At 56.9% G+C, this 15,852-nt stretch overlaps 2 long non-coding RNA genes across 2 annotated transcripts; one reads left to right on the top strand and one right to left on the bottom strand.

Moving 5' to 3' along the window:
- Positions 1–776: 776 nt before the first annotated feature.
- Positions 777–2,438, bottom strand: LOC122479913. Its single transcript, XR_006296473.1, has 2 exons — positions 2,251–2,438; positions 777–2,027 (listed from the first exon to the last, which is right to left on the bottom strand). It is a non-coding gene; the product is annotated as an uncharacterized LOC122479913 (long non-coding RNA).
- LOC122479912 lies at positions 2,430–4,392 on the top strand. The gene is made up of 3 exons (XR_006296472.1): positions 2,430–2,952; positions 3,594–3,777; positions 4,339–4,392. It is a non-coding gene; the product is annotated as an uncharacterized LOC122479912 (long non-coding RNA).
- The last annotated feature ends 11,460 nt before the right edge of the window (positions 4,393–15,852 follow it).

Below are 15,852 nucleotides of genomic sequence, written 5' to 3'. Positions count from 1 at the left end.
GCATTTCAAGAGAAATTAGGGGTGCCTGGGTGGCTCAGTCGGTTAAGCGTCCGACTTCAGCTCAGGCCATGATCTCACAGTTCATGGTTTTGAGCCCTGTATCAGGCTCTGTGCTGACAGCTCGGACCCTGGAGCCTGCTTTGGATTCTGTGTGTGTGTGTTTCTCTCTCTCTTTCTGTCTCTCCCCTTTCCCTGCTCACACGCTGTGTCTCTCTGTCTCTCAAAAATAAATAAGCATTAAAAATTAAAAAAAAAAAAAAAGAAGAGAAATTAGATAAAAAGCCTGCTTTCCGCCCAGGTTAGATGATGATTTCCTCTCCTCACCTTTAGGCTGAAAGAAGAAAACCAGCCACCATGCTTGCTGTTGAGAAACCCCAGCCCTGGGGGATGGCCCAGTCTGTGGCTGAATATTCTACTGGACAGGAGTTCATGGCAGTGGTTGTTGGGTCAATGACATGACCCAAAACAAAACTGACAGCCAACTAGCTAAGCTTCTGTGGGAATTGAAATTCCAGGAAACCCTAAAACCTGGCAAACTGGGGCTTGTGACGGCTTACCCTCTGGGTGATTCCTAAGCCCACGTCCCAGCACCAACGTGAAGCAGGTTCCCGGGTAGCTGTGTCCCCTCCTAGAACCAGGTGTCCCAAGAATCTCTCAAGGGCAGGTCTGCAAGACCCCAGAGAAGGGATCCCTTCCCAGTGGGCAGGACCGGGGGCGGCCATGTGTGCCGACGAAGAAGCCGAGGAAGGTAACCAGTAAAGCAAACCCCGTGAATATCTTGTTCCTGAGGTTTAATTTACTCCTCCTGGCTAGAAGACCAGGGTGTGTTCTCTGTATCTTCCTTCCCTTTTCTGCTCTAGAGATCAAGCATGGAAGGAGACGTTAAACTGATCGCTTAGCCTATAGATTGAGACAGATCCAAGGAGCCACCTTAGATGAGACTCCGTAGAAATAGGCAGGACCGGGTGTAAGCTGAAGATCCCAGCTTTGAGAATGGAGCCCTGGACGCAATAGTTGGACCTGACTTGGATCGCCTCCCATTTGGCAGGGGGACGAGATATTTGCGGTGGACTTTGTGGTATAACGATTAAGCAAGACCAATCAGAATGGAGATATCTGGGGAGAGCCGAAGGAATTAAGCGTGTGTGTGTGTGTGTGTGTGTGTGTGTGTGATGGAGAGTGGATGCTCTTGGCTGTCCATCTGGCCCCCTCTTCTCGTAGCCCTTCCTCGCTTTGTCATGACAGAAGTGTAGCATATAAACTTGACCACTGGCCATAACCGATTCCTGCTTCCCGGGGTTTGGGACCCGGACATAGTTCTCTCTGGGAGAAGGGATCCAGGCCACATCAGTGTGGCAGGTGTGACGCAGGTGGGCAAATGGGACAGGCAAGCAAGCGGTGCTGAGAAAGAATCCAAGAGCTCTGAGTTCCCGTGCTCCAAACTGGGCTGCGTGTCCGGGCTCCATGAGAACATCCTGTGCCTTTGCTATAAAGTCTCCTTTCCTGCTTGAGCGGTCAGCGACTGATTTCTGATTCTTGGGGTCACTCATTTGCTGGGACAGCGACCTACCCTGGGGCATGGGCTCAGCTGCGGCTGGAGAACAAACTTAAGACATCTAATAATCAAGAGAGCCGACTGGACTAGCCCCCTGGGGTTATCTCCCACCACCTCCCCCCACCCTTCACGCTGCACCAAGGGCTGCGACTTGTGGCTCCGGACCACCCCAAGCTCCCTGACTCTGGGCCTTTACTCATGCTGTTCCCTTTGCCTGGACTGCCCTTCCCAACTGTTCCTCTTGCCCTCTCCGCCTCTTTCCTTGCCTGGCCGGTTGGCACAGATATCACCCACTTGGCCCCTGTCTAGAAGGGTCTTTGTTCCAGGCTGCAGCATCCCCCACCGTAGCACTCGGTCTGCTCAGTTCCGACTGCCTGGGTGCTGGCTGCTCCTCAGAGCGGGGCTTCCGCGTGGATCGGGCTGGCATCCCGGCGTGAGCTCGGTGTCGGCACCCAGAGTGTTACAAGTGAGTCTGTAGAAGTGTGGGATGAATGAATGAGTGACCCAGTCATGGCTGGACAGGCTTTGCCCAGCAGAAGGGTCAGGGGTCTGCAGCCAAGGGAGAGGAAGGACAAAGGTCCTGGTCCTGCCAGCGTGGGAACAGCTCCTTCCTTTCCTTCCAGCAGGCGCCCAACACCCAGGGACTGGGAGCCAGATGCTCAGAGGCTTGACAGCCTCAGGGAGTCCAGACTCACCTTCCAGAGCGGCCCCTCCACCCCTCATGTCAGCAGACATGGGGGTTCAGCCTGGATCGGTCCATCCGTAGGTTCTGCTCCCACGTCTAGGAAAAACCACTGCTTCCAGAATGAGGATGGGAAGGAGGGCGCCTCTGCTCCTCCCATCTGGCAGCCGCACCCCCACACCCCCCCCCACCCCGGCTTCCCCCACCAGCCTCCCAACCTCCGCTGCTGCCTGTGCTCCGAGCTGGAGACCACAGAGCCCAGAGCCTGGCAGCTGGATGGCGCAACGCATGGAATACACTGCTCTCCCCAGCTTCCTGAGGCCCCCACCCCTGGGATCCTCCGCCCCCCAGGGTTCCTTCCCCCAGCGGGCTTCGGCCTTCACCTTCACCTTCACCTCTCCACCCCCCAGCGTGCGCTGATGAAAGGGCAATGGTGCAAAATTCGTTGGGGAGAAAAACAGGAAGTGGAGCCTGAGAGCAAGGCTGCAGAAACGCTCCCCGGGCGTTGGCCGCCCTTCCACCCGCAGCCTTACAGGAAAGTGGCGAGGGGGCAGCCCCAGCCCGGGCTGTGGGGGCGTGGGGTGGGGGTGCTGGTGGGAGAGTCCAGGAAAGACCCTTCCGCTGTATTTTTAGGGGCTGTGTCTTGTAGAGCAAACGCTACATCTGTGTCCTGCACTTGACATCTCCTCTCACCTGTTCACAGCGGCTCCTTAAGGTTAGTACGCCCACCCCCGTTTACAGACGGGCCAACAGACTCAGAGAGGTTAAGCGACTCGGCCAAGGCCACACAGCCTTTCCCACGGCCGGGTCATGGCTCCTTGATTCTTTCTCAGACTTTGATTTCTATTTGTGGTGTGTTTTTGTTCTGGGCCTGTGAGCGGACAGGGGGGCGGGGGGAGGGCGGAGGGGGAGCACTGTTTCTGGCTCCTTGGTCTGAGCACATCGGAACGGGTGGTAAGAAAAGGCTGCCGACCGACGGCTCATCCCTTGAGGGCCTGTTTCCCGCAATGTGTGAGCGGGAAGGTCCAAGTGCCCTGGTTCCTTTGTTAGAGACGGGGGTGGTGGTACCAGGGAGGGGGTTCGGCCGGCTGACAGCCCAAAGGACTCAGAACTCCAGATGAGTCCAGAACCCTCTTTCCCTTTCAAGCCGGGGACTCCGGGTAGCCCCAGTCCTCTAGCTTCACACCTGACAGGCATCGCCAGAATGAGAGCAAGGAGAAGAGGTACCCAGGCAGGGGTGAGGTCAAGGAGCGGGGAGACAACGCCCCGAAGGCCCCCCCCCCCACCGGAGCCCTCACTTGGACCCCAGCTCTCCCGGCCCCGGGACACGACGTCCAGGTCCCCGTCATCCCACAGAGTCGCAGATGGAGCCCCCCAGGCCCACGGAACCTGGCCACCCGTACAGAAGGCCCCGCGGCCCCCCACCCCCCATCTCTGAGGTCGAAACCACAGTGTCGTGCTGTGGCCTTCACTCACCCGTCACGACAGGGGTCCCTTTCCCAGAAGCCTCTGGGGGCTGCCAGACCACAGCAGAAGCCAGGTATGGACAGGCCCGGAGGCACCGTCTGCGTCACCGGTCCCTCTGCTGCTCTCTGGGCCGTGGGTGGGCTCTGCCCACACACACACCCCCCACCCCCCACTGCTGCCTCCGCTCCCCATAGGCCGGGCTGCTGGGTTGCAGACTGCAAACGAGAGAGGCCCTCCGGCCTTCAGCCTCAAAGGCATGCCCGCCCCTTTCTGCCCTCTTTGGATGGCAGTCCCCCCCAGTACCGAGCAGCACCCCGGGGCCAGCAGGATGCCTCCTTCCCTTTGCAGAGGAGACCCAGCCTCGGGTCGCAAGCCGCTCCACGTAGAAGGGAACTATTAACATGAGGTGTTATGGGGGCACCTGGCTGGAGCCTGCAACTCTTGACCTCAGGGCTGTGAGCTCAAGCCCCACATTGGGTATGGAGCCCACTTAAAATAAAGAAATAAATGAAATAAATAACGTGAGGTGTTCTATGTAAAGCGGTTAGAACAATGCCCGGCCCTTAGTAAGAGCTCAAGACAGGGCACCTGGGGGGCTCAGTCCGTTAAGCATCCGGCTCTTGGTTTCACCCAGCTCATGATCTCACCGTTGGTGGATTTGAGCCCCACGCCGGGCTCCGTATTGACAATGCAGAGCCTGCTTGGGATTCTCTCTCCCCCCTCTCTCTGACCCTCCATGCCCTCTCTCTCTCAAAATAAATAAACTTAAAAAATAAAGCTCAATATATGTATATCACCATCACCACGTGATTTAATCTCTGCAACACCCCTGCGAGGTCGGGATTACGCTGCTATTTGCAGACGAGGAAACTGAGGCAGACGTGAAGCCACATGCCTCCGTTCAGGCAGTATTAAGTGGCTGAGTACGGATCCAAGGCTAAGTCTGCTGGGGGCTCGGGCTGCCAGTGCCCTCTGGTCCGGAGGCCAGCTTTGGGTGTACCCCACCCCCACCCCCAAAGGAGCGCAGGGTGGGACGCGAGGCTGCTCCCGACAAAGACGCAGAGGTGGGTCCGGAGCGGGGCCACCCTCCAGTCCTCCCGCGGGGCGCTCAGCTCGGGGCCTCCCGCTCGGGCTCCAGGAAGGCATGGGCGCCACCTGGTGGCGGCAGGAGGTCAACGCCACCACCGTCCCATCGGCGCTCAGCGACGTCCCGCACGCGCTCCTGGCGGCGCGTTGGGCGAAGGCGCCGAGTAGCCCGCGCGCAGGCAATTCCTTTTCCTCCTTGCCCAGGGTCCTCCGGGGGTGGGGACGTGCGCCTCCACCCCGGGGTTGCCGTGCTTGGGCTGCTGGTGATTTGGGGGCACGTATTGCAGCAGCGAAGCTCATTTTGCTGAGAATATATTGTACGTTCCCCCAGACTTCCTATTCCTTTCTCAGTTCCTTCACGCAAGAGGCAGATTGTTCCAGAGCCGCTCTCAGGCTGAGCTTGGTGCTGGGCCGCTCAGCCCGGCCTCTAGCTTCTAACCCTCCCAGCAGCTCCTGTGCCCAGAGAGGGGAGCCCTCCAGCGCTTCCCTCCCAGCTCCCCAGCTCCTCCCCAGCAGCCCTGTGGCATCTCCACCTGGACGCTGGCAGTCCCCTCAACGGAATCTGACCCCGGCCCAATTTCCTGCCCAACCTAGCCCGGTCCTTCCCTTCCTTCCTGCCACCGTGAAAGTGGTCCCTCTTGACACCCTGGCCAAAGCAGAAACCCGCCTCACGGTTCACTTCTCCCCTCTCCCCCGCTGTCCCTTGCAGGTGTCACCAAGCCTCGCGGTCTGTGCCACCACCAAGGGACGAGGCTCCAAGTTTCACTCATCCATTCAACACACGTTGTCAAATGTCACCAGACACGGTCCTGTGCCCTGAGGATACTGCGGTGACAACGACTCTGCCTGCGGGACATTCAGGTGGGGGGCGGGGCAGATTCGGAAATAAACAAGAAACAAACGCACGCCTCTGTAATACCTCCCGTGGCAGTTGGTGCTCTGGAGAACGAAGCAGGGGGGTGCCCTCCTCACCCTGCTTGGGCTGCACCCCCCCCCCCCCCCATCACGCAGCTGCTGCCCTCACCACACACATTGCCTTCCTCACTCTCTGGGCGATGACCCCATGCAAGGATTTCCCCCCCCCCCCGCCATTCCTCCCCCAGGCTCTGATACCTCCCACCAGGCCACCCTCCCGTGTGGACTCCCCCCTCACCAGACTGTGGGTCCGACACCCCACCCGGCCACCCAGGACAGCTGCCTCTCCCCCCTCCACCGCCCCGCTCCCCCCGTCGTGCCCTTTGGACTGAATTGTAAAGGAGGGAAAGGCAAGGAACAGAAGGGGAGCAGGCAGAGAGGGCGGCCCCTGAACGGGATATTAAAAAAAAAAAATTCAAACCCTCCAAAAAGCAGAAAGAGTAGTTCAGCGAACCCCATACACCCTGAAGAAAGGTGTTTTCCGGTAGAAGAGCAGCCTGGTGGGAATAAGGGAGGGAAGAGAAAACAGCGCCTGCAGGGGGCGCTACCGCTGGATGGGGTCGCGGAGCAGCAGGGAGCGGGAGCGGGTGCCCCGCAGAGGGGCGGGGCCCCGCAGAGGGGCGGGGCCCCGGGTGTCTGGACAGTCCAGCGACAGGCAGGGGGCGCAGGGGCAGGCGCAGCTGTCCGGAGGCTGGTGGCTGCATCACGCGAGTGGGTGGACTTCTCTCCTGGGTTTTGCGGGTTTTTGTTCTGTGAAGTAGGAAGCGAGCTCGTTGGCTGACAGAGGAGAGGGGAGGAGATGTTGAGAATAGGGGCGGGAAGTGAGGGTGTGGAAAGTCCCCCCAGGGGCCCCCCCAGGACCCCCCAGGGGTGGGACTTCGGGGCCGCAGAAGGCCCCTCAAGGTTTTGTGGTCATGCAGCTAAAGTGAGAGCCAACCGCGTGGCAGCTCTTCTCCCCCACTTTGGGCTTTGGTCCGAGTGGGTGTGCACCTGCCCTTGTCCCCTCCATCTCCTCTTGCTGCCGCCTTGGGCTGCTGCCCCCACCCACCTGCCCTCACCCGAGGAGCACCCAGCCCAGTTACCGGTCCCCTAGCAACAGGGGTCTGGGCTCAGCCGAGAGAGGCGGTAACCGGAGGCCTCCCCGCTGGGCGCTAAGTCCAGAGACAAGTGTTGCTGCGAGGTCCTGCGGGGCGGGGGGGGGGGGGGGGAGGGCTTCCCATCCTGGCACAACCCAGCTGGATCCTCTCTCCCCCTGCCCAGGGTCTCTGCCGGCTGAAGCTGATCGGAGTTGGTTTCTCCCACGTTGTCGCCCAGAATGTTTCAGCCGAGACTTCTGACCCCAGCCTCTTGTCTCTAGTCACTAGTGGGTCCTCCAGGGCACTTCTGCCCCGCCCGGCCCCCGTCATGCTCACCCAGTAACAAGCAGCGGTTTGTTCCCCGTGTTCCCGACCAAGCACCTTCGCACCGCGGACTCGTCCCATTCGGGCAGCTCTAGGAGGTAGGAAACAACCCCCGGTTTGTGGGCTTATTTGTTTTTCCAGGAGGAGAGACTCTTGGCAGAGTAATTAATTTACCCAAGGTGAGTGGACAGGTAACTCACTTGCTAGAAACAAGAAATCCACCCAGCTCTGCCCGTTCCCAGCCCACACCCTCTCCACTGGGTGCCTGGATTCTCCCTAAACATCTCCCCTCACGTGCTGGATATACACACGTAAGTTGCCCACGTTCGAGGGCTTGCAGACACAAGGTTACAAGAGAATCTTCCTGCTCTCATTCTTCCGCAGGGTTGGGTGTTGCCACCAGTGAGGACCGGCCACATAATTGGGGGGCCTGATGCAAGACGAAAATGTGGGGCCCCAGGTTCAAAAATTATTAAGAATCGGGGCGGCGCCTGGGTGGCTCGGTCGGTTAAGTGTCAGACTCTCGATTTCGGCTCAGGTCACGATCTCGCGGCTCGTGGGGTTGAGCCTCGAGTCAGCACAGAGCCTCCTTGGGATTCTCTCTCTCTCCCTCTCTCCCGGTGCCTCCCCTGCTCGCTCTCTCTCTCTAAGTAAATAAACTTAAAAAAAATATTAAGACTTTCAAGGTGGTGCAGGCAGAGTGGCCTTTGTGAACACGGGGTGGGGGGAGGGGGCTGTGTCGCCGCGTGGGCCCCATGCCCCTGAAGCCAGCTCTGCCGTCTGGTTTGCGTTTTTTTTTTTTTTTAATTTTTTTTTCAACGTTTATTTATTTTTGGGACAGAGAGAGACAGAGCATGAACGGGGGAGGGGCAGAGGGAGAGGGAGGGAGACACAGAATTGGAAACAGGCTCCAGGCTCTGAGCCATCAGCCCAGAGCCCGACGCGGGGCTCGAACTCACAGACCGCGAGATCGTGACCTGGCTGAAGTCGGACGCTTAACCGACTGCGCCACCCAGGCGCCCCTGGTTTGCGTCTTAAATACACTCATAAATACGTGCAGGCCTTCACTCGTACATGAACCTCCTGAATGTGCGGTCGTCAGGAAAATGAGAGGGTTGTGCCAGGGGAAACATGTGGCCTGGAACAGCCAGGCCGAGGACGAGAGTGTGGAGGGTCCATTCGAGCCCCACCGGGTGGAGAGATTACTTAAAGAAAGAAAGAAACTTAAAAAAGGGGGGTGTTTGTCTCAGAGGAGCATGTGACTCCTGATCTTGGGGTCGTGAGTGTGAGCCCCTTGGCGGGTGTAGAGATGACTCAAACAAATAAAACAGAAAAGGAGTGTGGGGGTGCCTGGGGGGCTCAGTCGGTTTAAACATCCGACTTTGGCTCGGGTCATGGTCTCGCGGTTCGTAGGTTCGAGCCCCGCGTCGGGCTCTGTGCTGACGGCTCAGAGCCTGGAGCCCGCTTCAGATTCTGTGTCTCGCTCTCTCTCTGCCCCTCCCCTGCTTGCGCCCTGTCTCTGTCTCTCTCTGTCTCAAAAATAAGGGGCGCCTGGGTGGCGCAGTCGGTTAAGCGTCCGACTTCAGCCAGGTCACGATCTTGCGGTCCGTGAGTTCGAGCCCCGCGTCAGGCTCTGGGCTGATGGCTCGGAGCCTGGAGCCTGTTTCCGATTCTGTGTCTCTCTCTCTGCCCCTCCCCCGTTCATGCTCTGTCTCTCTCTGTCCCAAAAATAAATAAACGTTGAAAAAAAAAATTTAAAAAAATAAAAAAATAAATAAATAAAACATTTAAAAAATTAAAAAAAAAAGACTTAAAAATAAACCTTTTGGGGGCACCTGAGTGGCACAGTCGAGCCTCCGACTCTTGATTTCAGCTCAGGTCATGATCCCAGGGTCGTGGGATACAGCTCCACGTGGGGCTCCGTGCTGAGCCAGGAGCCTGCTGGAGATTCTCTCTCTCCTTCTATCTCTGCCCCTCTCCCACTCTCTCTCTCTCTCTCTCTCTCAAATAAAAACTAATAGTAAAATAAACCTCTGGGAGTCACAACTTAAGAACTGTAAACTGCATTGGCTGAGTTTTGACAAACGTACTCAACCTTGAAACATGGCCTCTATCAGGATAAAGAACATTCCCGTCATTCAGTCTCATGTGACGACTGATCTGTTTTTTTATTTTATTTTTTTAATATTTGGCTTTTTTAAAAGTTTATTTATTTTGAGAGAGAGAGAGAGAGAGAGGGAGAGAGAGAGACAGTGAAGGAGGGTCAGAGAGGAGAGAGGGAGAGAATCTGAAAGTGCAGAGCCCAACGCAGGGCTCGAACCCATGACCCCCGCAAGATCGTGACCTGAGCGGAAATCAAGAGTCAGATGCCCAACCGACTGAGCCCCCCGGGGCCCCTAAGGTTTTGGGGGGCTTTTGTTTTTTAATTACAAAACCTGATGTTTATTGAGGACAAAGGAAAGCAGTTGGCACAGAGGCCCGATTTCACGTCATCAAACTTCAGCCGAGGGGGGCGGCCAGCCCCGAAGTCACCCTCCCTGGGAGAGAGGGGCTGTCAGGCCTCAGGGCCACTTGGGGTCTCTGGCCCAGGAGCATGTGAAGGAGGAGGGCAAGAGAGGACCGAGGGCCCTGGGTGGGGGCTGGGAGCAGCAGTGGAGGGGCTGCTGAGCTGGTGACGGTCCAGGGGGGAGACGGGGAGAGTGTGGTCCACTCTCAGGGATTGACTTGGGGCAGGGAGCTGAGCTCAGGCAGCAGCTGGAGGGGGGGGCGCTTGTCTTGTTATTGCTTTTAAAGGTTTACTTATTTTGAGAGAGCGCAAGCAGGGGAGGGGCAGAGAGAGGGGGACACAGAATCGGAAGCAGGCTCCGGGCCCTGAGCTGTCAGCACAGAGCCCGAGGCGGGGCTCGAACCCACGAACCTTGAGATCGTGACCCGAGCCGAAGTCAGTCGCCCAACCGACTGAGCCACGCAGGCACCCCGACAAAATGTGTTTAGAAGCAACATAAGCCTGCGGCACTCGGGTGGCTCAGCTGGTTGAACGTCTGACTCTTGATTTCGGCTCAGGTCGTGATTCCAGGGTCGTGGGATCGAACCCTGCGTCGGGCTCTGTGCTGAGTGTGGAGCCTGCTTGGGATTCTCTCTCTCTCTCTCTCTCTCTCTCTGCTCCTCTCCTGCTCTCTTTCTAAAATAAGTATAAATAAATAAACAAACAAATAAATACATGCAACTTAAGCCTGCTGCTTACTCAGCATAAAGGCAGAACAGGGGACCTGCTAATTTGGTCTCTTTCTAGACTGCTCGATCGTGCCAGGGGTCACCTGGGGACATTTATATCAGCCTTTTTGTCGAGTCATCAGCGAATGCAGTCGGCAATTTGGCCGGTTTGAGTGAAGGGGCCACATAAAAATGAAATATTAACTCAGCTTCCCCTCTTTACTATTTATAAAGTCAAAACAGAGAAGGCTGTTCCTCAAGGCCGACCACAGTGGGTGTGGAAGCTGCAAGTTCATGGCAAATTGTCAGTGTCTCGGCAAAAAGAAAACTAAATCTTTAGACGAAATCCCAGCTCAGCAAACCCCTCAGCAGCTGTGGGGAGGACTCAAGGTCACAAAATGCCTGGACCATAAAATACAGTGACGGCCGCTCTGTACTAGACTTTGCCGTAAGGTCAACCTCAGAAAACCACCCCGGTCTTCTTCCTGTGTCAGGTGTGCAGCAAGCTAAGAAGGGGAAACCCCGTATCTCCTTGCTGGGACGGAACACCTAGCAGGCCCAGGGGTCTGCAAGTCGGGGCCCCGCAATGTGGATTTGTGCTAATGTGTAGCATTGGCGTGGATTAATCTGGAAAGTTCCACTAATATTAAATTTATTTATTTATTTATTAAAAAAATTTTTTTTTCAACGTTTATTTATTTTTGGGACAGAGAGAGACAGAGCATGAACGGGGGAGGGGCAGAGAGAGAGGGAGACACAGAATCGGAAACTGGCTCCAGGCTCTGAGCCATCAGCCCAGAGCCTGACGTGGGGCTCGAACTCACGGACCGCGAGACCGTGACCTGGCTGAAGTCGGACGCTTAACCGACTGCGCCACCCAGGCGCCCCAAAATTTCTTTTTTTTTTAAAGAAATTTTGAGAGAGAGAGCGTGAGTGGGGAAGGGCAGAGAGAGAGGTGAGCAGAGGATCAGAAGTGGGCTCCGTGCTGACAGGCTGACAGCAGCGAGCCTGATGCGGGTCTCGAACTCACAAACTGTGAGATCGTGACCTGAGCCGAATCTGGATGCTCAACCCCCTGAGCCACTAGGTGTCCCTACATTTTTTTTTAACCTTTATTTATTTTGAGAGAGAGAGAGAGAGAGAGCATGCAAGTGAACGGACGGGCAGAGAGAGAGACTCCCAAGCAGTCTTCACACCATTGGTGCTGAGCCCACATTGGGGCTCGATCCCGTGAACCTGGGAGATCATGAACTGAGCCGAAACCAAGAGTCCGATGCTTAACCAACCGACTGAGCAACCCAGGTGCCCCTCCACTAGTATTAAAAGGAAGAGTTAGATTCGTTTACAGAAATTATTTCTGTAAAAGGCACCGAGTGGCCCCAGGAGCCTGTCCGTGACCCCTGTAATTTCTAGTGTTTACTAGTTTATTAATTTCCACACAAGATTCAAGCTAAGTAAGTGAATGTTTGATTCAGTTCGGCAGAGGAAAACACCCAACACAGAAAATGCTGCTCTGCACGTGGATCTCGGACTCAGACCTTTTTTGGTTCTCCAAAAATTGAACAACTTTTAGTTTAAAAAAAAAAAATCAGCACCTGGGGCACCTGGGTGGCTTGGTCGCTTAAGTTTCGGCTCAGGTCATGGTCTCACGGTTCCCGGGTTCGAGCCTGGCGTTGGGCTCTGTGCTGACAGCAGGGAGCCTGCTTGGGATTCTGTCTCTCCCTGTCTCTCTGTTCCTCCCCCACTTGTGCTGTCTCAGTCTCTCTCAAGATAAATAAACTTAAAAAAAGATCACCACCTGAAAACCCTTCCCATCTGCAGGATCCGCAGAACGATAAGACCTCCGTGAAATCTCACCTGCACCCCCAGCCCGGAGTTGGGAGACTTTATTGCACTGAGTGGGGCAGATAAACAAAGCCCTGGGAGTCACCCCCCGGAATTGTTCTCTGTAAACCCAACAGTATAGAAGAGAGACGTCACTTCTTCTGTCCCAGGGGCCCTTTGACATCGTATGTGCTTTTCCTGGGCAGCAACGACTCAGTTCTCCGAGGTTTTCTCCAGGGAAACCTCCAGCCCCGGGGCTTGCGCCGACCCGGTGGGAAACCTGGTCCCCAGCAGCTCCTGAGCTTTGTTGACATTAGCTTCTTATTTGGCTTTAGGGGGTCAGGACAGATACCCCAGGGTCAGCCAAGGCTTCATCCCTGGTTCTGTGCAAAGCAAGAGGCTCCGTCACAGCCTGCACGCTCCCTCCGAGGTTGGAGGTCCATCTCTGGGGGTGACCTTGGGACCTCAGAGGGAGGCCATCCCTCCGCCCCTGCTCTCCTCTCTGTGATGGCCTCCCTGCTGGCCAGAAACCCACTTTCCAGTGAGGTCCCGCCCCGCAGCCCCAGATCCAGCCTGTCTCCCTTAATCTTTGTTAGGGTCACAGCAGGCCGGTGGCCAGATCAGTCAGGCCATTCCCAATTGCCTGTCCTCTCTTCCTCCTCCTGAGAGACTCCCCTGTCCCCGACCGGCTGACCCCCAGCCAGTACCGGTGGGTGCCTCACCTCTGAACGGATCCAGGAAGTCGAAACTGCCTAAGTCAGACCCGTTCCCCAGTGACTTCCAGTAGGAGACTGGAGGTGGGTTTCCACCCGCCCTCATGGGCCGGGGACCCTCTAGCACCCAGGGGCAGCTTGTGTCACTCAGCTCTTTGCAACTTGAAACGAATGCTACAGATCCTCAGGACCCCTCCCTCAGACCAGCCCTCTGCCACCTTCTCTGCCCCCCCCCCGCCCCCCCCCTCCCACCAGGGTCATGGGCGTTCAGGGTGTGAAGGGGCTTTGGCCCCTCCCCACCCCCGCCATGGAGATAGGATATGCTCGACCCCAAGCCTCCCTGGGAACCTGGTCTCAGCTCAGCCCCCAGCTCACCCCCTCCTTGTCTGCTCCTGTTCTGTCCTCCAGTTCTGTGAGGGTCCCACCAAAGCAGGTGCTGTTAAGTCTCCGCTGCAGGTAGCATCTGGCAGTCTCCCCTGGCTTCAGAGACCCCCCCCCCCGTGTCCCCTGTCCCCTCTCCTCAGAGCGAGACCAGGAAACACCTGCGCACCAGCTTCCTAGTGGACGTTCATTCGTTCACTCAACAGTATCTTGTGAGCCAAGGTCTCTGCTCTCGTGGAAGTTACTCCTCCGAAGGGGAGACAGCCGCTGCCTATAACTCAATGGAAGCAGTAGGACCCGGAGGAGAATGACAGGGGAACCCAGACGGCTGCGGAGGCCTCTCAGAGCAGGTGGCCTGTGAGGGGTGCCTGAAGCTTGCGGTTGGGGGAGGAGGGCTCCAGGCGGGGCTCAGCAGGGGCAGGTGCGCATCGGCTGTCTCCAAAGCATCCAATGCAAGTGCTCAAAGCTGAATTTTAAAACTCTCCCGTCCCCCGCCCCGTTTCCCCACATCAGGAGGGGCCCTCCATCCAGCCGACGGTGCACGCAAAAAGCCTAGAGGTCAACCTGGACACCCCTCCGCCCTCACCTCCAATAGCCAAGTCCTGTGGGTTGCCCCTGCTGACTCCTCCTTTCACTCTTTTTTTTTTTTTTAATGTTTATTTGAGAGAGAGAGAGAGAGAGAGAGCGCGCTTGCGTGCAGGGAAGGGTCAGAGAGAGAGGTACAGAGGATCCGAAGCGGGCCCTAAGCTGGCAGTAGACAGCCCGATGCAGGGCTTGAACCCGTGAACCGTGAGATCATGACCTGAGCCAAAGTCGGACACTTAACCGACTGAGCCGCCCAGGCGCCCCCCTCATTTCATTCTTGTGCTCCTCCCACCCAGTCTTCCTTTCCTGCTGAGCGGCCCTTTAAAAAATGCACATTCGCTCCTGTGACTCCCTTGCCTGAATGCAGCATTGGCTTTCCCTCCCTTCTTAGGATGGAATCTAAATTCCCAGCAGTCTTCCGCGGGTGACCTTCTGCTCTCCTCTCTCCTGGACTCTTGCCACACTAACCTTTCAATTCCTTGAAAGCTGGCCCCAGGGCCTTTGCCTTGCACACAGCGATCTCCCTCTTGTCCTTAAGCTTCACGTCCGGCATCCTGACTTCACAGCCGCTCCGCCGCGAACGCGTGGACTGTATGCTTACCCAGGCCCGCCTCCCTGCTCTGGGTGGGCTCCCTGGAGCAGGGGCACCACCATTTTGCCCACCATTGTTGCCCCAGCGCCTGGCGCAGCCGTGCACACGCTAGGGACACCCTAATACTCATTGAGCAAATCTGGCCAGAGACAGAGGAACGAAGGAAAGACCGTGCCGTGGAAATCCTGGGACCCTCTCTTCCGTCACCGTGACCCAGCTCTCTCACCTAGTGAATGGGTGTGTGTGTGTGTGTGTGTGTGTGGAACATAAACAAAGCCAGCAAGTGTGCACCGTCCCATGGTGGCCCTGAAGCCACGCTGGCTGCACCCTGGTGCCATTCCCCACGTCCACCCCCCCAGCAAAATGTCCTCAGAGTTGCTGCCACATAAAAACACTCTGCAGTGGGGGAACCACTCTGGACCCCCAGCTGTGCCCTCCGTGGTGGCGGCTCTCGCCTCTGGTCACCTCCGGGAAGGGCCAGATGCACTAGGTCCTGCTGCTCGGAAGGGTCCCCGCGTCACACGACTTATTGGTAAGGGGCGGTGGGACGCCAACGGCGGTTTCCCAAAGTTTTTAAAAGATCAGCAGAATTTTTCCTGACATAACAACTCAAGTGGAGCCCGACACCGAAGTGGGGGTGGTGCCAGGTCCCCCGCCCCCCACCCCCACGTTCTCTCTGCACAAACATTACAGAATTCCAACCCGATCCCTTGCCCATCCCGCTTGCCACGTAAGCTGTCTGGTGACCAGGGGAGCAGGTTTGCAAAGCAAAGTCAGCTTAGGACTTTTGGAAGGGAGAAAACAAACAAAACACCGGTGCAAAACCCCAGGACGACACCATTTTCTGTCCTTTCCAGAACGCAAGCAGCCAACACATAGAAAAGCCTGAAATACAGAAGCCGCAGGCCCGTACAGAGAGGTTTCTGGCGGCCCCAGTTCTAAAAGCGGGGAGAGCAGACAAGCCTCCGGCTCAGCAGGCGGGGACAATAAGCCAGAGCCGTGCTGCACGGAGACGGCCTCTGGGTGGACGAGAGCTCCCTCGACGGCATGGAAGTGGGCATTTGACGGAGCCGGGAGAGGAAGAAAGCGACCAAGTGTTGGGTACAGAAAGGCCCTGTTTCTGTGAAAGTAGATGTATGTAGACACAAGTTGGGGGGGGGTGGGGGGTGGAGAGCAGGCCAGTACTTGAGTTGTGGGACTGTGTATGGTCTTTCTTGCTCGCTATTTCCAGATTTTCTACGATGAACAGGTTCCCCTTTTATAAGGAAACAACAGAAGACGTCAGCAAGGACAACGCAAGGGGACTGACCCTCCGGTTCCCTCCTCAGCACAGGCCAGGGGACCTGGGAGCCCCCAGCTCTTCCTCTCCTTGCAGGGTGGTTGGTCAGGGCCTCGGGGCAGGACGACCCTCGCTGTCAGTGAACTCCGGGGTCTGTTTG

Source organism: Prionailurus bengalensis, chromosome C1 (assembly GCF_016509475.1).
Source record: "Prionailurus bengalensis isolate Pbe53 chromosome C1, Fcat_Pben_1.1_paternal_pri, whole genome shotgun sequence".
NCBI classification, from domain to species: domain Eukaryota; kingdom Metazoa; phylum Chordata; class Mammalia; order Carnivora; family Felidae; genus Prionailurus; species Prionailurus bengalensis.
Note: the sequence above shows the minus strand (reverse complement) of the source record. Positions and strands in the feature narration are given on the sequence as shown.